Source organism: Anser brachyrhynchus, assembly GCF_964034855.1.
Source record: "Anser brachyrhynchus genome assembly, chromosome: 1".
NCBI classification, from domain to species: Eukaryota; Metazoa; Chordata; class Aves; order Anseriformes; family Anatidae; genus Anser; species Anser brachyrhynchus.
This window is the reverse complement of record NC_137694.1, coordinates 18198854-18220614: the sequence shown is the minus strand read 5'-3', so window position 1 is coordinate 18220614 and position 21761 is coordinate 18198854. Positions and strand designations below refer to the sequence as shown.

General features: G+C 36.8%; 1 protein-coding gene across 2 annotated transcripts in view; it reads right to left on the bottom strand.

The window, feature by feature from the left end:
• The window catches only part of TAFA5 (TAFA chemokine like family member 5), a 440326-nt gene that overhangs the window by 331938 nt on the left and 86627 nt on the right, over positions 1-21761 (bottom strand). The gene's annotated exons all lie outside the window — the stretch shown is intronic.

Here is a 21761-nt window from a genome sequence, read left to right as displayed (position 1 = left end):
CCCCCTTTTCGTGTCCCCCCCCCCCTCCCCCCCCGGACGGCCGGCCGGGTCTGGCGGGGGCGAAGGGGGAAGCGGAGGAGGAGCGGGATGGGGCTGGAGGCGGCGGCAGCGCCGGAGGGGGTCCCCACCTCGCCCCCCGCCGCCGGGGAGCTCGAAGTTGGGGCGCCCCCCGGGGCCGGCCAAAAAGCGGCTGCACGGCGGCGGCCGGAGCCTCAGCGGCTGGGATAGACCCAGGAGCGCGTCCATAGCTCCGAAGACGGAAAGAAGCCAAGCAGGGGGATGCTTGTGAGACAAGTCTTAGCGTTGCTTCCGTGGCTCTTTGGTGAAATGTTTCCCTTTCTGTTATTTTTTGTAAAGCTCATTATTTAAATATTTTCTTAATTTTTAAAAAAGGGTTTCAAGAGGCTTGGAAGGACAGGTTAATAAAATATCAGTGTTTTCGTTGGGCAAACGTTTCCCTCGTTGTTGATGATTTGTGTTGCGTTCCTCCCTGTGCATTTTGCTCTTTCACTGGTAGCACAGAGAAATGTTAAAAGCAGCTATCTTTTGAATTTTAAACTTCACACAAATCCCTATAAACCCATTTATTGCATTTACTGTATTTGAAGATTACAGCAATGCAATGTTAGAGCAATGTCATAGCTACACTAGAGATATTCCACTGTAAATCTTTCATTCTGAAATGTACCCTTTGGTAAGAAATTGGCCATGCTTGGGCTCAGTTCAAGTTGGGTTTTGTTTGTTTATTTGTCTTCTGCATGAAACGGAAAAGTGTCAAGCAGCTAAAGAAAATTCACATATTTTATACTTAAGCAATCAGAAAAAAAAAAAACCTCACAAGCCCCCCTGAAATGGTGTCATTTTTTTTAAAGTCCACAGATAAGTGGATTTTAAAGGTGTCTCAAACTTAAGAGTTTATGCAGTCCAGGATAAGCACCGTGTATCCTTCAGTTTGAACTTCTAAGTTTGGAGAGAAACCCTATGACGAATTTTACATATCGCTTTCCTAGAAGCACGTGGAGATATGCTGCCAGTGGGTCAAAATCTCTTGCTTGCTCCTTTGAGGTTCAAGACAACAGCGCTGCTCCCATGTACTTTGATTTTAAGCTAGTCTTACTTGGAGCTTCTGAATTAGATGAATACTCCTGGGCTTTAGTGGGCTTTGGATCAGACCCTTTCATAAGCAAGGCATCAGAATGCGGCACTGTGCTTCTTGGCCACATGGGAGTCACTCGACATGCACACTAGTGTAAGTGGGAGCAAAATCTGGTTCAGTGCTCACACCGTACAGAGATAGTTAGTCTCATAGCAACAAGGGATTCCAGAAGACTTCCCATTTGGGAGGACAGTGGTACCTGGCAACGATGCTCGCTGTACTAAATATGGTTCGCTGTGTTTTTTGTATTTTCTTAATAGACTTGGACTTTTCAAAGGCGGCGAGTCCTATTCAAAAACAGCCACCTTCGATATCTTGAGTTGTCACATGCATAAAGATTTATAAAATATTAAAGATATGTGAAGTTACCAACATGGACTTCTCTGGAAGACTTTTCTGAATAAATTCCCTTGACAAAAATGGCCCCTTATCTTTCAGCCTATTAAGATTTGAACCCCCAGCTAATACAATAACACCCGTCCAACAGTTTCTAAGCTGCTTAGGCTAAGAGAGATTTATAGAACTAACTCACTTCGTATTTCCAGGTTTTTGCCAAAGCTCTGACCCCACGTGTCTCCAGTAATACAGAGGGGCAAAGGGCTATGGTCTCAGCAATAGCTTCTGCCTGGAATCCGCTCCACAGGAACTTCTCCACTTGTGTTTTAATGTTAAAGAGAGATGTGAAGCACCTGACAGCTCCTTCATGCAGGTAAAAGATGGTGATGGCATTAGAAGACATTTCCAACGCAGTGGACCATTGGGAAAAGTAGTAAGGAAAGCATTTTCCTGATGGCCAAGGAGCAAAAGCAAATGTGTTTGAGATATGAGTTCTTCCCAGTTCCTATGGGAAAGCAGCACAACAGATAAGTGCATCATTTCCAAATGTATGTTCTCTTTTGGAAACACAGCTCATTTGTTCCTTTCACTGAAACTTCTGTCTAGTTCAACAGAATTACTAAAACTGGAACTCTGTAGTGAAGACAGCAGCCTTTGCTCAATTCTGTAGGTTTAAAAATATTTTTGTACTCTGTATTTAGTTCTGTGGGAAAAAAAAAAAAAGAAAGAAAAGAAAAAAAAAAACACTGTAAAACTTTAAAAGATCTATTCTTCAGTACCAAGACATTTTATAAATAAGAAGATGCTAAAGTTCCTGAAATGTGACCATGTCCAGATTGTGTTCCATACCACTGTAACTAAGTCTCTGGTATTTTCAGTTGTGTTGAATGTTTCTTGAATGATTATTTTATTACTGTTCATGCAATAAACCCCAAAATTATGCATGGCCAATGCAGATCTAAATGCAGCAGCACAAGAGATGACGTTAGCCCATTCTCACTAATGAATTTGGAATCTACCACTGGCTTTGAAGCACACAAAAAAAAAAAAAAAAAGAGCAGACAGTATCTATTATTAGCCTATCTAGCCAAACCTTTGCTGATGCCCATTGGATTTCATTTTTGTTACTTTTGAGTTACTCAGGCGATAGTCTGTCACCAGTCACTTGAGGCGATTATTCCAGCCCAGCGGTTCTCTCAGCTGGGATGTTTCTCCTAAGTTAAGTTTAACATTTTATTTGGTTGAAATTCACCCAATTTATCTCTCACACATGCCTGAAGTGGCATTATAAATCCTTTCCCATTTTGAATCTACTCAAAATAGATGATATATTGAATATACAGAAATGAATACAGATGGATATATTTCCACCAATTATCTTTTGCAGCCTTTAAATATTTTTCCCCTGCTGCTCTCTGCATACCAACAGCTGGTTCACATTTCTTTGCATCTGGGCTAGTCACAACTGCAGCAGTCCTCCAAATACCATCGCTGGTCTTCAGCTTGCACTGGGCAATGCCACTGAAGTAGAAATTTATCTCTAAAGAGACTTTATTAATCTCTGGTTTGTGATGTGATGTAGCTGCACCAGGAATTACAAACACATATCCATCTTACCATCTCCTTCCATGAACGCCTAAAATTTTTGCTTTATTTTTCCTTCACTCACCTAATTAGCTGATGTGTTAATGTCTGTAATAATTTTTTGACAGACCAAACCCTACTTCCTGCTCTTTCTCCTAATTGCAGATTCATAAAAGGGATAACACAGCAAGGATATTTTAGAATAACCAACGTGCAATTTCTTTGCTGTAGTACCTAATTTCTGCCTAATATTTCTGATATGTGTTTTAAAATATCTTTGCATTTCCTTTGGCTTTCCAATTATATTATTTTGCTGTTCTTGCCTTCTTCCCACCATCTTACTGACTTTCACTTTAGGTATGATTGTATTCCGCTCCTCTATTTATAGAGAAAGAACTGTGCCAACAGCCTGTGTCCTGTGGACAGTTGCCCATAGGGAACTCATTGCACTTTCTCCCACTTAGCAGTTACCAGTTCATAATTGCTTTTGGCCACTGCTGATAAAGGCTTTATATGAGCTGGCTAAGACATGAAAGGCTCTGTAAGACCACTGCCATCCCCTGACTCCTGGTAAGTTCCCCAACAGCAGAAATTAGAAATGACACGATATGCCAGTCGCAGGTACTATGGATAGTATGTTACTGTCCTCCTCCATCCATGTTGTACTCATGGACCATCTCCCTTTATATCATTCAAAGTTTTAAACAGCTCACTTCTGTAATTCTGATTTTGTACTCTTTAATTTCACCTTACACACTCAACCTGTTACAGGGAGCACCTAGCTTTCTAGTAGCTGCTCTGACACATTTAACAGCACAATTATAGATGACTTGGTAACCACCCATTGACTAAAAATAACCTAGCAACTGAAGACACACTTAGGTATTTATACTTAGATATCCCAGAGGAACCCTTCACAGCTCTTGGAGCTGGGGAAAACATATGTATCTCACCAAATGCAGCAGGCTAGGAATCCTCAGGGGTGGGGGCGAGGGGATATAAGGGGAAGAGATAACATTGCACAGCTGAAAGATTTTCCAGACAACACTCTGCCAGCTAATCCAACTCTTTTCCAACTAGCTCTGCAATTAAGGTTTCCTACTGAGAACAATGACAGCATTATGACCTGGGGAATTTCTGACGTAGAAAAAAAAACTAACACATGTGGGACTACAAAATTTAGAGCCTTACAAAATTCAGTTCCTACACTGATGGTAATTGCAACCAGTACTTATTCACAGGAACTAGTGCCAGTATGCGTATAAGAGAATACGTGAGCTGTCATGAATGAGATGCCACTGAGGAGGGAGCTAGGACAGCATATCCTGTGTGAGGAACCTGCAATGCTGAAACTCTTTTGCCTTCCAGAGCATGGAATTGTTTTGATGTGAGAGGTACCAAGTTTTCACTCAGGCTCTTCTGGAAGAAATATATTTAAGTCTGAAGAGAGAGACAAATACTTAAAGGCAGTCCTCTAAACGACGTGATTTCATTTCTGTGATACATGGTAATATATGCTATGTCTGCCTATGGATAGTTTCATATATTTGGAGGGGGGGGGTGGTGGAGGGGGTGGAACTGTACTAAATTGACAGAACCACACATCTTAATGGAGAACTTGTAATATTATATTGTCTGCCTGCCCTTCCTTTCTTGCTTCCTTTTTTTTTTTTTCTGTTTTGTTTATGGTCTTCATGTACTCAAAATGCTTTCAAAACACCTTCATTCATCTACAAAGACCTGAATAGGCAGTAACTTACATCCAGGAGAACTACTAATTTCAAAGAGGAATTCTACAAGGTCTCAAGGGCCTTTCTACCTGCCTCCAGTTGTAAGATTATCATCCTGAAATAATTCAGAGAGTATATAACTATTGGAACTCACAGTTAAGACTGATGGATAAGGCATAGTCTTGAATGTTCCAGTGACTGCAGGGCTACAGAAAACACTGAAATTGAGAAGGCTTATCCTCGTATTTTCACTTTTTATATTTTAAAATCAACTGCATTCTTTAACAATTCCCTACTCAAACTAAAATAATATATTTGTTTACTACATATATATATATACATTACAAAAAGGATTTGTATTATAACCACAATTATTAAACACATTAATTAATTTAGTTATGATCCATAGTATCCAGCATCACTTGCTGAGGGTCTAGCCTCATACACACAACTGAAAGGCTGTTATGTTCAGTGAGTAAATTCCTCGTGAGACCTATGAAGTAAGCCATGCAGAATAAGTACTGACTCAAGTCATGTAAGTTAAGTTATAGCAAACCTTTATAGAATAGCCAACAGTACAGTATAGTAGTGCTGTATGGAAAAGTTAAAAAGTTAAGAAGTTAAGGGGTTTTGGTGTTTCCCCTCACCTAAATGGAGACAGTAAAATAATAATAATAATAAATCCAAATACAGCAGGAACAATACTATACAAACTCATACTCACTGGCAACTTGGCCAATAAGCTCTATGACCTATTGCTTGAACTTTAACCAGAGAACTTTACTTTCTATTTAGCTGTTGACTTTTCCCCTCAAAACACGCATATCACAAACATTGATCAGGAGCTAGAGTCACAGAACAATGGACACTTAATTACTGATTCTTACTGTGGTCAGTAGGAAAGGGAGCTGCAACAAAAATGGAGTATATCTAGAACAAACAAGGCACCTCCAGAGTTAGATAAAACATGTTCTGCGCATACAAGGAAGAGACAACGACTGTGTCTTCACTGTTTTAGCATGTTGGTGGATATTACTGAGAGAAGAGGCAATCTTTGGTTGCAAATAAACTAGTGGAGGGGAAACAGGGAAACAAATATTTTTCAGACAAATGTGCAGATGTTTTAAAAATATTGAAAACCTCAGATAGACATTTGAATATTGTTACATGCACAAAATGAACAATTATTACATTTTATGTATAAATTAAAATGGGTTTACCACTATGGCACTCTTGTTTTAAGCCTGAAAACTCTTGTGTTTTCAAAAAATTTACACCTGCATCAGACTGTGACATTAAAGGGAACCCAGAATATTATACATTAAGTTTCTTCTGGGTCTGTTTTCAGGAGTTCATTTCAAAATCTCGAATAAGGAAAGGCAAAATTAGAACACAAACTTGTTTTTCATTCTGAAATATAAACCAATAATTTTGCAAGCCATTCATGTATAATATAGTCTACTAGTTCTTGACAGTACAAGAAAAAAAAAAAAAGGTATTAGCCAGTCTTTAGATATTATTAGATATGTCCAGATAACACTAAATAGTGTAAGACATATTTTGTTCAGTAGAGTGAAAATGGATTACTGCAAGCTAATATGAGATTTATTACTGGACTCTGTGCTCTGAGGAATTAACACACTGGAGGCCCTATCAACGTACACCTGGGGTGGGATAATGGTAGGAAAAGCAGATTTATATATATAACCTTCTCCTCCATGTGCAACTTACTTACTACTTGTTTGCTTGCGCTTTTTTGTAGATTTTTTTTTGTATTTGCCAGACACATCAGACAGTCTATATCTTACTACAGTTAATGAAGTGACCACTGTATAGCAGGTTTTGACTTTTCTGTGTGTGTGAAAAGCATGTTTGTAAAGGGTAATATCCTTTTTGATATCATTTTGGATTATGCTGTTCTAACAGGAACCCTTTTTCTGTATGCTTACATTGTTTTAAAATAGAGAGTTTTAATTACAACATGAAATGGAGCATCTAAGATTTTGTCATTAAAAAATAAAAAAATAAAAAAAAAATTACACCCTTACTATACCAGGCAGAATTATCTTTGTCAAGTTGCAACTTCAGCTACTGGCAGCACACAGCGTGAACTTCAGTAAAAAACCTGCAGACACTGTAACTGCATCAGTCAGATTTCAGAAGGATAAAACATTACAAAGAGCATTAAACAAATATTGTAAGAGGTAGAAATGTATTTCTACAGCAAAATATGAATTCTCCCTGGACATTGCTTAATCTTAAATAGAGAAGGAGAGGAGTGGGCCATGGACCTGTCTTTGTGCCAGCTCCTGAGATATTTTAGCATCACATCTGTGCTGGACTGTCCTGATCTTCATACTTATCAGTGGGCTTTTGAAGAAGAGACAGAAAGCTTTCTCTGATTTCTTCACATCATGCACACTCAGTGGAAGGTCCACACCAACACCCCATGCCTATACAGCCTTCATTGTGCAAGGGTTCAGTTCAGTTTTTAGTTGCCTGTGTCTGTATCTGAAGGGGCAGATGATTCATCACAACTAATTGCTCATGACTGAACAAGAGTTTGTAAGGTAACACATACAGAGTAGGGATGATCAGAGATTACAGCATGAATATAAGCTGAAGTCTTATATTAGTATATTGGTTAAGCCATGCCCACAGAAACAGATAGCTTTGACCTTAAAGTCACAGCAAAAATTTGAGTAATTACTTCACCAGTATGCTAATATTATATAACATTACATTAATATAATATTATACATTGAATGGCTACTATGGAAAAAGTAGATACATTATAAGTTGGTAATGATGACAACGTTTTTACGTATGAATTACTATATAGAGATAGATACTGTATTTCATTTTTGAAAATACTTGATATATATATATATATTTAATAGTGCTTATTTGGTTTTGTTTAACACTTCAGAGGAAATGGGTATAGTCTACTCTGTCATTAATGCGTAAAATAATAGGTCAGTAACACATTTTATAAACTATATGTTCTTGATCCATGCCATAGTGCTTTCAGAATGTGTCAACACTCAGTGATTTCCTTACCCAGCTCAAAAGCATCTTGGAAGCACCCCGGGCAATGTCTCATATACAGCCATTGAGGGTTATCCGCTCCAAAATAGCTGTTATAATCTGAATGGAAGAATCATAAATGATTCAATTGAAATCACTTCTGAAAATGCAAAAGGAAATGAACACAGAATAAACTACAACATTAGGGGGTCTAACAGCCCACACACCTGAAGATTTAGAATTGAAGACTTTAGAGTTTCCCCTTATAATCATCCTGCTGTACGTAATGGCTACTTTCAGATGCTGAGAACAGTACTCATAAAACTGACCCTCACTGATTTTAGAGGAGCTTTTAGTAATCATTTCAAATATAAGTTAACGAAGCACTTACCCAACTGCATCTGACATGACAGAAACCAGGTGAGTCTCTCTCTTTCCCACCTCCCTCTCCCTCCCTTCTTTGAAAGAGGCTAAGTATTCATATCTTCCCTATAAAGGAAATATAGTAAAGTACATAGCACTTATCTAGCCTTCACAGTAAAACCCAGCCATATGAAATAAAAACTTAAACTATAATGCCACCAAATGTTGAATCCAAAACCAGCTTGCTTTCTTGGTTTTTGTTTGATTGTTTGTCTATGAAGAAACTATGCCGGAAAAAAAAAAAAAAAAAAAAAAACACCTTTTCTTCCTTTTATTTTCCTCCAGAAAACTAATGGAATTCCATAAAAACAGAACAAACCAAACTCCCCAACCACATGACAATTACTTGCAGAAAAGAAGGAACAGCTAAAGACAGTATAATAAACTAGAATAATTGTTATGGTTACAAGAGGTATTTTAGATGTATTTTAAATGCCAGCTACTTTGAGTATTCTCTTTGTCTACGTGTAACAGACTGTTTTTTCTTCCACTAGGTAACCCTAGTTTTTAAAATAAGCATGTTGTCTTCATAATTACTTTAGAAGAATACACAAAAGATACAAGAAGCGAGTACTTTATGTCATAAACTGAAATATCAGGTAGTATGAGCAACATAACGTCTACTTGTATATTGAGCATTGCCTGAGGGTTTAAGGTCACCAAGGAGATGAGGAAGGGAGAAGTTATTCTGTTGATGAAAACGTGCAACTGGCATCAATCCTAAAGACATACCATAGGTATGAAGCTGTTTATCCATAAAGTTATCCTATCAAAGTGGACAGAATCAGCATATGAGCCAATAACCTCCTACTGTGAGAAATCACAACAATTTACTTTGCCATAAGGAGAAGGTTCTTCCCCTTTCCAGATTATATGCTCTGCTGCTTCGTATATAGAAAAACAGCCTCAAGAAGTTATCAGAGTTTTGTAAGGCAGTCATTAAAATCTAGTAATGCAACTGTAATAGTCTGAGTAGGTTTAAATGTTTTCCTTTTTCAGATATACTGCTGAAGATGTATATCTTCTTTTTGACAGGCACAACACAGGATGAAAAAAATTAACAAAAATTTAAATTTTCAACTGTTTCTGGTGGTCATCTTTTTAACTGGCTATCAGAACTGAGTTTTGTAAACTGTCATCTCTTGTTTTGTACACTGTTTTTTCTATTTATATTAGTCATTATCATGCCAATTATTTTTGTGTGACGCACACAGTGTATCAAAGAGGATTAGTTTGACACAATATATAAAACATTCTGCATTTTTTTAAGAAGATAACAGTAATCCCTTGAGTTATATTATTATTTTTTCTCAATATTTTGGTAGAAATTTTATTATCATTGCCATATGAAAATATATTCACAGAGGAAATTCTTAGTAACCAAGGACTTAAATAATGCCTAATAAACAGCAACATGAGTAAGTTGAAAATATATTTTATGTAAAACAACTATAATAATAAACAACTATAAACAAAATAATAATATCTCATTAATGATGTTTCCTCTTCTTAGCTTTACTGATACTTTTTATTCAATCCTGCATCAAGTTTTATTACCAAATCAGGAATTCTGATTAAGAATCCCCAAACACAGGTCCTGCATCTACTGGCAGACTGAAAGGAGAGATGGCTGTACTGAGTCTTTAGCTAAGCCCAGAAAACAAGATACAACACGAGGTTGGGAGCAGACTGAAGGCTGTGAATCCAAGTTAAGATTACAAGTTGCTACCTGTAGCTCCGTTTGTAATAACTCTATGCAATGTTGGAATATTGTACCTTACTTCCTTCTTTCATTTTAGTTCTTCTGTCCAGTGTAGTATATTTTACATATGTGTATAGGATACGAGGATAATATCAACCCCATTCAATTCCCAATCATCATTGACAGAAAATAAATAGTGCAGCTCTGTCCTTGTGCATTGCTAAGAATGTCTGACTGTAGTTTAAAAACAATACTCATCCTGAGAAGCCATCGCCTTCAGAAGCATTTCCACTATCACTAATATGGGAACTTTGTTAAAAAGCAATCCTACTCAGTACATATTCAAACAAATAGTGCAGGGATGGACTTCACTGCAAACTGTAAATTAATAACAAGCAATCCCATGAGCCCCAGAATAAATGAGGTCAGTTTTCATATAAGTTTACATTTTGTAATTGACTGCAAGCTCTGATTTCTCACTACTATCCAGCTGAAGACCATGTCGATTCTCTAGATTTAACAAAGTAATACAGAACACAATGTCTGTTCCCAGCATCGGGGCATTTATAGGGTCTCTGTCTTCCAATGATCATGCATTTTCAGAAACTTTTGCAATTGAAGTATGTGATACTTTTGTCTCTCTGAGAAATTTGGTTAGACTCAGGGCTCAAAAGTAAAAAGTTTTACACAGATGCACAACATATACTTTGTTTCCTGAGCCTCAAAACTGTAGAGTTCCACTTTCCTCAAGGAATGCTGAGACTCATCCAGATCCCTTACTTCCATAATTTATCTGCCACTAGTTTCTATGAATGAAAACAAAACAAAACAAAACCCTTTATGAAGTCTTTGCAGCATCTACTCTCCTAGACTGGAAACCTCTCACCAACAAGTTCTCCATGAAGGTCTTGGGAATACTTAATTTTTATTTTATTTAATTTTTTTTCTCCTTGGTGCTAATGCTCTGAGCCCCATATTCAGATTTTAATACCATATAGCACTCAGCCAGGCAAATTATCAAATCAAATTACAGTGGCTCACCAATTTACCTCCCATCAGCTCTAAAGCAATACCTTGTTAACCTGCTATAACTGTGTTGTGCATCTGAACTGAGCACGAGTGAGTGAAGGTTATTTCAGAAAGAAAGGACAGACTGAAAGAGTAGCTTATTTCCACAAGGAAAAAAAAATAGGGTAGACATTTGAGCAAACTGTTTAACTTTAAAGGCAATTAGGCAATGAAATGACTTGCCTGAGGAGGTAGTTTAGACAATGTAATGAGAAGTGCTTAAAATAGAATAAACTATTTGTGAGACAGATACAGATGTAAATAATCCTCCATGTTTTGAACTAGATGAATCACAAGAGGTATCTTTTCTATTCAAATGTCTGAGTATAAAAATTCTATTCTCTTTCCTTGGGAACAGCTTTCAAACTTATGACTGTTCCCACCTGTTCTGAATACTAAAGTGAAACCACACTCCAAAATGCAGTTTAACCTCACTATATCATTATAAAGTAGATTTATTCATAATAAGCATCGATGAAAAACTTCCAGCAAAAAAGTCCTTAGTCAGGAAGATGCACATTGTTGCAAAAATGGATTGTTTCTCTAAGTGCTTATATGGCCCCATCTCTATAATATCCAAGCGCCTTACAAACATTAATGAATGTATTCTCACAACACCCCTGGGAGATAGAGATAGTACTATTAGCTAATGCACAAAGAGTAGCTTGTCCAAAGTCACACAGAAAGTCTGTGGCACAGCCAAGACTCAAAACTGTGATTTCCTGCCCACTGCCGTAACCATGACTATATTCGCCGTCCATATACAGCATTTCAAAATATGTTACATATAACCTCAGATCTTTACACAATAAGCCTCTCTGTTCAGCTGTAGATTCAACTGCTGACTTAATAAATAAGAATAACTTTGTTTATCGGGAAGCTTCATTACAGCAATAAATTTGCAGGTTACTGAAACAATGACAGTTATATGGGCCATAACTGGTTCTAATACGGGAGAGCAGTAAAAGAGAATTCCCTGATCATCACATCCAGAACAGGAGGCATCATATCCAGAACAAGATTTTGATACAAAAATATTTTACTTCAGATGATGTAAAGTGTTACATTATACAGAGGGGTTATAAAAAGAAAAAAGAAAAAAGAAAAAAAAACCCACCAGGCTAGCTATATTCCTTACACAGTTCCTTTTGGATAAACTATTTCTGTATTAAGAGATATACACTATTTTCAGTTTTAATGAGGTCAGATCTAGAAGGACAACTGCAGTGTTTTTACCCCAGAATACCAAAGAACAGAATTTGGCTTATAAATTAAATATTAGAATCAAGCAAATATATGAATTAGTAGAAAGCACTCAATATCAAGGTTTTTCATCATATTATAGGATTGTTTTTTAGTCATTCAGAGAGGTCAACATTTTAATGAATTTGGAGACCTGATCAAATGATAACATGATTCTTCTAAATCAGGAACACAGCACATTGTCTTTCATTTTGGCAGGGGAGAAGAATAGTCATTGCACTTTTCCTCAAATGCTGAACATTTAAAAATGAGAAAATATTGTACAACTGCATAAATAATGGAAAAAGGTATGAAGGTATAGTGGATCACAAAGTGAATAATGATCCAAAAATACAATGTTGTTGCCACAAAGTGAAGTATAATTTTAAATTCTTTGACAGAAACAAGTAATATCTCCTAAACTTCATTCCTGAAGTTCCACGACAGCACTTTTTCAGTTTGTGGCTTCATATTTTAAGAAAAATATAGATAAATTAGATCTGTTTTGAATTAGAACTACAAATATAGCAGAGGGATTTTGCATCACATGCTAATTGAAAACAGCCTAGCTATCAGGACAGTTAAATGACGGCACAGATTATCATTGATAGGGAATCCATATATCAACATGCATGATTTTTTTTTTAAGAACAAGTTAAATAAATACGCATTAGGGGTAATCCTAATTCTCATAAGAGGATAGACTGGACTCTGTCCTGAGACCAATTCCAGTCACAAATATATATTTAATTACTGTACAAATAGTAGAAACAGATATTCAGATCACCTGTTCTCAAAGAAGCCCATTCTAGAATCCTTTATTCCCTCCTTTCCCTCTCCCTTTCTGCTATTGGGATCTCTTATTGGGATTGCATTCCCAGTAGACAAAGAAATCATAGTCTGACCACAGCCAAATTTATCAGACAGCACTGAACTCATTCAGAAATCACGCTGACAGAAGTGCTTACCTTTGGCAGCAATAGCCCAGTGTTGCCCCAGGAAGGGGGCTATAGGCTGGGTTTCTAGGCTCCCTTCTGGTTTACTACACAGTCACTGATCTTGAGAACAGCAAGCCGGTATCATACCTTCATTAAAGGACCAGAAAACTGCAACAACTGGATAACTTTGGCTAAATTTTGTTACTACTGAGTAACAGGAGGAAAAAAAAAAAAAAGATGAACTATACATTAGCAAAATTATTAGATTAGAAAAACAGACATTCTTGTTATTAGAAAGCTTAGGTGCCCATTTAGGTTGCATGAGTTGCTTTTAATTTTCTCTGATTCTCCCAACACCAGAGTAAGGATTTTTTGCCCATTCCTGTAAACTGCCTGTTTATGTTTGCAAAAAAAAAAAAAAAAAAAAAAAGTACTATGATTCAATACGATGGTTCTGTTTCATAAAAACAAAATAAATGACAGATGAGAGATAACAAAATGGTGTCCTGCATGACCATCACTTTGTCTCCTTGTACTGGGTCTGGCTGGGATGGAGTTAACTTTCCCTGCAGCAGCCCGTACAGAGTTGTGCTCTGCACTTGTAACTAGAACAGCACTGGTATCACACCAGTGTTGTGTCTACTGCTGAGCAATATTGGCACAGCATCCTCTACCCGCCCCTCCCCCCCCCCACCCAGAGCCAGCAGGCTGGGGGTGGGCAAGAAGTGAGGAAGGAACATCACCAGGGCAGCTGACCTAAACCAACCAAAGGGATATTCCATACCATATGATGTCACTTTCAGCAATATAAGGTGGAAAAAGAAAGTAGAGGGATGAGGTGGGCTCTCGTTGTGAAAACATCTGTCCTTCTAAACAACTGCGACATGCCTCGAGGCCCTGCTTCAAGAACATGGTCAAGCATCGCTCATTGGTAGGAAGCAGAGAATAATTTCTTTCCTCTGCACTTCCACACGACCTTTGCTTGTTTTGTTTTGTTTTTCCCTTTTCCCCTTTCCCTTTTCCTTTTAGTTAAATTATTTAATTAATAATAATTTCCCTTAATAATTATTTTTCCTTTAATTATATTATCTTTATCCCAACCCATGAGTTGTTTCTTTGCTTTTCTTCTTCCCCTCCTCTTCTGAGAGGGTGAGCAAGTGAGAGCGGTTGTGATGGGGTTCATCTGCCTAGCAAGGTAAAACCACCACACTCCTTTCACTTGTTTTGAGGCTGTTGAAACAAAGAATAGCTAGATAACTGGAACTGCATCCAACTAGAGGAGTAATAGGATTAAGTAATTCCTAGTTCCAGGAGGCAGTGTTTAGACAGCAAAACAGGACTGGAAGAACTGTTCCTAAAGAAGGGGTAAAAGAAGACTTAGGCCTGGAGCATTCTCTTGAAGATATAACTTCCCTAGGACAGCTTTGTGAAAATGAGATCAGGTCATATTATCCAGTTAGAACAGGTTTCTGTATTCCCCAGACTACTTTGTCCCCAGAGATATACAGATTGGGGAAAAACATTCAGTCATTTGAAAGTACACGAATCACAGAATTGTAGGGGTTGGAAGGGACCTCAAGAGATCATCAAAAGCCATAAGGATATCAACAAGTATTTTCACAATGTAGTTAGTGTTCTGAGTATGGTCCCTTTTACAAGCAATTCATATTCACTGGAATATAGTTTATTTGAGTGGCTATATTTATGTGCAGTTCAGGAGTTACTGTATAAAGGATTCATCAAAGAAAATGCACTGTTTGGCAAGTCCAGAAGAACACGCGTGAAGCAAAGACCTCACTCGAGAAAATGAACCTTTGCCTAGAACATGGAGGAGCCTGCAGGATGCTTTTCAGAAAAGCTGGAAAGAAAGACTAATGAAGCTAAAAGCAGGTACCAGAGAGCCCTCTTACAAGATGTTAGTAAGGGCACTCTGCTGAGAAGTTAGTGGAGTGCCAGACAAACACTAATGAAGAAAGCCACAGGAATCCCATACTGGTAACTGAAAGTTAAGTTGCTAAAATATGAACATAGGGAAGGAACTAAGCAAGCTGTAGGAGTTCCAACTAGGTGTGATGGTATAGAAAATAGCCTTTCCTGTTCCTCATAGGAAAATCATATAAAGGGAAGGAGTCTTAGAATTGTATCAGTTAAAATGGATGGTTCCACTTAAAATGGACAACCACTATCCACATAACCTGCAAAGTGAATGATGAAGGAATACTCAGTAAACAAAAACATCATAAAATGTTACTTAACATATGGTCATGAGCAGCACTGTGCTTATTTTACCAGGCACTAAAAGATTGCCTATAACAACTAGGTTAACATCTTAGAGAATGGCACAACCAAAGTAAATTCATTCGCTTGTGATTTGTCTGCATTAATCATCTTGAGTTTGGCAAAGGAATTTTAAAAGACCATCTTCTAAAAGGAGTGTCAGCAGTTTGTGTGTGCTTGACTATGGAAGAGTATACAGTCTTTCTCACTTCAGCAGAAAACAACAAAAACAATAGCCCATTGAAAGAGAAAAATCTGGGGAATTACTGGTAGTTATCACATAGAAACTCAAAGTGAAAACATGAGACTGCCCCAGGTAGCTTCGTTTCACCAGGAAACAATTTCACAGAATCATAGAATCACAGAACAGTTGAGGTTAAAAGGAATCTCTGGAGAACATCTAGTCCAAAGTCCCTGCTCAGAGCAGTATGCTCTGAAAAGCACCAAAGCGTAAGACATGGAATTATTTCATTTAGAAGGTTATAATTATGCCATGTGAAAAACAACATACTATTAAAAATATTTCAATACTTAATCCTTAATAAATAGTAGTATCAGCAGAACAGTAACTATCATTCCAGAATTTCAAATATACAAGGCCTAATTTTGTTCTCAGATCTGCTTTTGTACTAGCTCCTGTTGAAGCTCAAGTGAGGGTCCGTCTATGTAGGGGACCAGGTCACAGAAGGTGTGATAGATACTTAATTTAAACATATGCATGACAAATTGAGCTGACACTGAACATGCTGTGAGCCATTTAAAGCCACAGAGGATTAATAGGATAGTTAGATGAGAATTCTTTCTGAACCTGCCAATCAAAAAAAATCATTTCTGGTCATTATTTGGATAATTTTCTATCATAACAATAAGGATATCCACATATTTTTGGGTGTGAAACTACTGAATATAGCTTTTATTATCTAGAGTATTTCACGTTTACCTTTAAAGCAAAGTTTGTTTGTTTGAGGGGTTTGTTTGTCTTCAGCAAAAAGATCATGAAAAGTGAAAAGATCAATAAGATTTTCAAAGTTTGCTCAATATATCAGAGATGAAATTCCTAATGACTGAGTAACTGGGTTAAGGAAAATTAGAGCAAAGTGTTAATTGCCTCATTATAATTCTGCTGGTTTGTTTTTGTTCAATTAAAGCTTAATAGTTTGAACTTTTCATCACTATTGAGTAACATAACAGACTAAAATCATATTGCATGACATCCTAAAGCAAGGGATTTGCAGAGAAGGTGAGGGAAAGATTAACACATCATGTCATAAAGTACTGCAACAAAACCCAATATTTTACTCTTTTTTTTTTTTTTTTTTTAACATTTAATGGTAGAGCTTAATCACAGTCCTCCTGAAGTACAGGTCTGTATGACCTCAGAGACTGTAGTGTATTCCGTAACGAAGAACACTAAGAACACTATATTTTTTTCTTTATAATCAATAATATTCACTACAAATGTACTTTTAAAAACTTCTAACAGATCGTTTCTATATGATTGTTATATTCTCATAATTTCTATACCTCTTGTGCATACGCCATCATTGAAGCAAAGCCCCTTTGCGCTGCCATGAGCTGTCCTTTCAGCACCACAACGTGCCAAATTGCTATCAGCTCCTCTGCTACAACTCCTTCATTAGCGCCTGCAGTTGCCTTGTGAAACAGGAAGAGTTCTGAACTAATTTTCAGACTCTAAAGCTTAGATATTCAAAGACACAAGTTAAACTATTACCACTGAGATCTGATATACATACAAGTAAAAGTAGTAGTTTACTATGTTTTAGAAACACTGATGTTCTGTCCCATAAATATAGAAAGCTAATTTTAATATAAAGAAAGCTAATAATATAGAAAGCTATATTTATAGGACAGAACAAATAAAAATTCCTATAGAACTATGTAGTTGTTAAATCTCTATCAGTATTTGAAAATCTTGTCACAGTTACAAAATAATAAATCCTGTAAACTAAATAACTGAAACAGAAAAGTGTACTTAGAATCTGTTTGTGCATGCATAAGAGTTCCTTTAAACAGCCAACTAATTGTACCACATCCCATAAATTATAAAAATTCATTGTTGATATAGGTGATAAGTGTAGATGGTGTTTTTATTACAAAAACTTCCAAGTGTCTATCTGGCAGAAAATTCCTTCTCTGTAAACGCAAGTAAGATCATCTGTAGCAACATCTTTAACGTGCGAAAGGACCTTTGTCCTTAGTGAATGTATAAGGGAATAGAAAAAGATGAAGAAAAGATTCTTAGAGAGTAAAGCTATATTAGAATCTATTACTTTAGTTATTTTTTTCCCCCTCAGCTTTGCATACCTGACTAGAAAAGACAAAAAATGCAAGTTTAAAACGTCTACTAACTATGCATTAAGACACTGTCTTGGCCATAGGAATAATTCCAAAGTTATTTACTTCTTCTGCTGAATGTTTATACTGAAAACACTCCTGCAAATTTCAGATATAATTGAAATATAATAGTTAGAAAGACATTATATTTGCTCCCCATTGATACACTGAAATGATTGTTCATGATGGAAAGTTCAGAACTCCACCTTGTGGTGATAATTTTAACTATATTTTGAAAACAATTGTGGAGAAGAGGAAGAACACTGAGATGCCATCACAGAAAGCAAGAGAAATTCAGGTCTGAACTACGGTAAATAAATTGTGTGGAAGCTCACATGTCAAAGCTTGCAAATTTGCTTAAGATATGTGAGACAAAGCAAACTTATGGAATATTTTATTTATTTTGGAGACAAATTAGCTGAACAAGTAATGCATAATACTCAATGGAAAGATAGATAGGCTTCTATCACTGTTCTAGTTTTTCCATCAAGCCAAATGACTAAAAGTTAGCACATACCTACATTTACAGTGACCACACATTTACAGAGACGTACCTTTCTTCACCAAATGCTAAGCAACATACATTCTGCTGGACCTGAATTTTTAAGGAAATCCAGACTGACTGTGTCCATCAAAAACTGCAATGAATAGAAGACCATCAACAACATAAATTCCATCATTCAATATTCATCTATGAAAAGCAAATATTCTGCTATTAATATATCCACCTCCTCATGTTACTAAAACAAGAAGAGGCTGGAGGACATAAGCATCTAGCTCTTTGGATCATCTATCATGAACCTGCAAATCATTCGTTTTTGCCAGAAATGTTCTCCAACTTAAAATAAAATGATTATAGAAACAGGATTATGAACAGAAGCTGAAAAATGCATATGAATATACATTAAAAAAAAAGTCTCAGATACTGCTATTTTCTTCCTATTGCTATGAGAAAAAAAAAAAGGATGTTTTCATTTATAATGTGGTGTTTTAATTTTTCATTATTCTATAGAATAGAAGGCTTAAGGGTAATAACATGGCTGGGCTAGTTTATATGCCAAATTCCTACAATTCTATAAATCATCGAATCAGAATGTCAACCCATGGAAGGGACTTTAAATATCACCTAGTTCCACCCCCACCTTCACCCCCTGTCACAGGCAGGGACATGTTCCACTAGATCAGCTGTGATCTATTTGTCTGCTTATTTAAAGGCAAGCAGAAAAGATTTTGGGGATCCCAGATTCCTTTCACTCAACTGCAGAGTTGTAATTGAGCATCTTACGCTCCACTGCTGATGTGCCTTTGTAGAAAAAAAATAAATTGAATTAGCTCAGCTGCTAAAAAAAGAAAGCAAAACACTACAAATTTGTCTACTAATACTGTGGTTGGTTTTGCTTGTTTGTTTGTTTACAGTATTAATTTAATTAATCGATTTACAGGGAAAAATCACTATCGTACCACAGAAAGTCTGTTCCTGAAGAACAGGCTACTATTTGAACCTCTTCAATCATAGAAATGCTAGAGGTAAAAACAATGAGTCTAGCCTTCCAAGGATACCCAGCTTTTCTGTGTAAGTTGCAAAACCCTATTTATGGTCAGACATGCTTCCATTACTGGAAGTGCCAGCGTGTTGCAAGAGATATTAATAGCTTTACATATCATCACATACAAATTAAAGGAAAAGACATCATGAACTGTTCCTTTGTGTGCATGTTGTAGCCCTCATACACCACCAGGCATCTCCTGCAGAAGGAGGATATAGATAGGAAAGTAAATACTCTGCTAATCTTCTTACAGAAGGCTTTACAAATAGAATCTTTAAAAAAGTCTGCCTGTGTTTACTATATATCAATTCATTGTTCCCTAACACCTCACACTAAAAATGATGTTTGCTGTCCACCCCTGGAGTAGCTACAATTTCAAAAGACCATTGTGTAAAGCTTAAAAAGGGCCAACCCTTTTCCACAAATAAATTAGCTCACACCTGTTCCTGAAATATATCCTCATGGCACACCATATGAACCGACTCATTGAAATGAACCCATTACTATAAATAAAGGTACACAAAACAAACATACAACCCACTGGAACATATCTACCCTGACATGAAACTAGTACCAAAAGCAACAAATAGTTTACAAGGGTTGCATATAATTATAACAGTCAAGTCATGACAGAAAAGAAGTTATATCCACTAAAGAGAGTCGAATCTATAGGGCAGTCATACAGGATATTAAGTTTTTATTAGGTTTTAGCATGGCTGCCTCTTAATGAAATGTTGCTACCATTATTCTGTGCTGCACAGGCAAAGCAACACAATGAAGGCCTGCCAAATGAATCCATGCAATTGCAGAACTCTACAAGACAATAAAGGTTTTATTGGAATGAATTAAATACTTATCTTCCTTTGGTTCCCATAATGATGAATGCACCCTACCTTGAAGCAGCTCATTTAAAATTGAGCTCAGCATATGAACTACTGCAACAAAATAAACATTGGGCAAAATAGGCAGGCACAAAACCATGTCATACGAATGCTTAACCAAATCCCAAACATGTAAATTTGGATGTTTATATACATCTGCTACCGGGTCATCTAAAGGTTTCCTAGATGGCCTTTCCTTTCAGTCTCAGCTTTTCCCCAGCAAAAAGCCTCCCTCTTTCTCTTACCCTCAGATATGAGAAACTCTTGTACTCCTAACCTTGTCCACAGCTCTCCTGACAACAGCAAAGAAGGCAGAAGTTCCTTTGGGGATGTCCACATTTCTGTATCTTATTTTCTGAATTTCCAAGCACAAAATTCACAAGACGCCCATCTATTTTTTCTGCATTTTATGAAGCATTCTCTCTGGTGGTAGAGAATAGCAAGTAGAGCCCTATACTGGGTTATTACCTTTTTGACTGTGATGGCTTTACATAGCTTGTAAATGCATTGTTTTTGTTTCAGCACTTCAAATGCCTGTTCTTAAGGATGGTTTATGTATGCACCATGTCTGTGACAGTACTTACTTTTTATTACAATTTTTACGATACAATGAGTTCTAGAGAGGGATCTACTGGCAATAATTTAGAAACAATTTTTAAGTGAGAAATTCTTTTCTCAAGAAACTTAGCCCACATGCCTTTATCACTGCCAAATTCCTACACAATACAATAATCATAGTTCATATAAGTGGTTACTTTTGTTGGTGTAATTGGGTACAGACTGTCTGTAATTACAGATTTTCTTCAACCCAGCAGGATTTTTTGTAGTTTCTGAGAGATTCCACACAACTGTGGTGAGATTGGCTGAGCCGTGTCTAAGCATCTTCTGCTGCACTGACCTCAGGTATTGCACCTGCTCTGGTACTGTAACTTGCTAAGTGTGAGCTGCTACCCTTTCTCTTCCTGCAGTGCACCATTAGCCAGTGTTACTGACATTAGTTCCCTGCATTAGGGAAAGAAAAAAAAAAAGGCAGTTAAAGAAACGATACTTTGAATTAGAAATTCCATTGAAAGTTGAAAAAAAATCCTTTAAAATAAAACAAAAATGAAATCCTGTATGCATATAATTTCTTGAACAAAAGAAACAAATTCTAAAAAGCAGATATATAAGGAAAGGATTTTAATAAAGTTTGCGCAATAAATTCCGATCACTGCTCCTGGTAAAAGACATTCTGCTTTTACTTTTAGAGTTTTAGTGAAAATACATGGCTTTCTCAATAATCTTTGGTTGCATTGTCCACTAAAGTTCTTCAGTATTATATTTGTTTAAATCCGTACATTCTGCTATAAACTACACTGAACCACAATGAAAGCCCGCAGCTTAGGACAGCTATCTATGGGAACACATAGGCTTTTTGAACATGGTTATTTGCTGTGCTCAAGTAGTCAGGATAACTGTTGACATTGATGAGATTTTAAGTCTAACACTTTCAGTT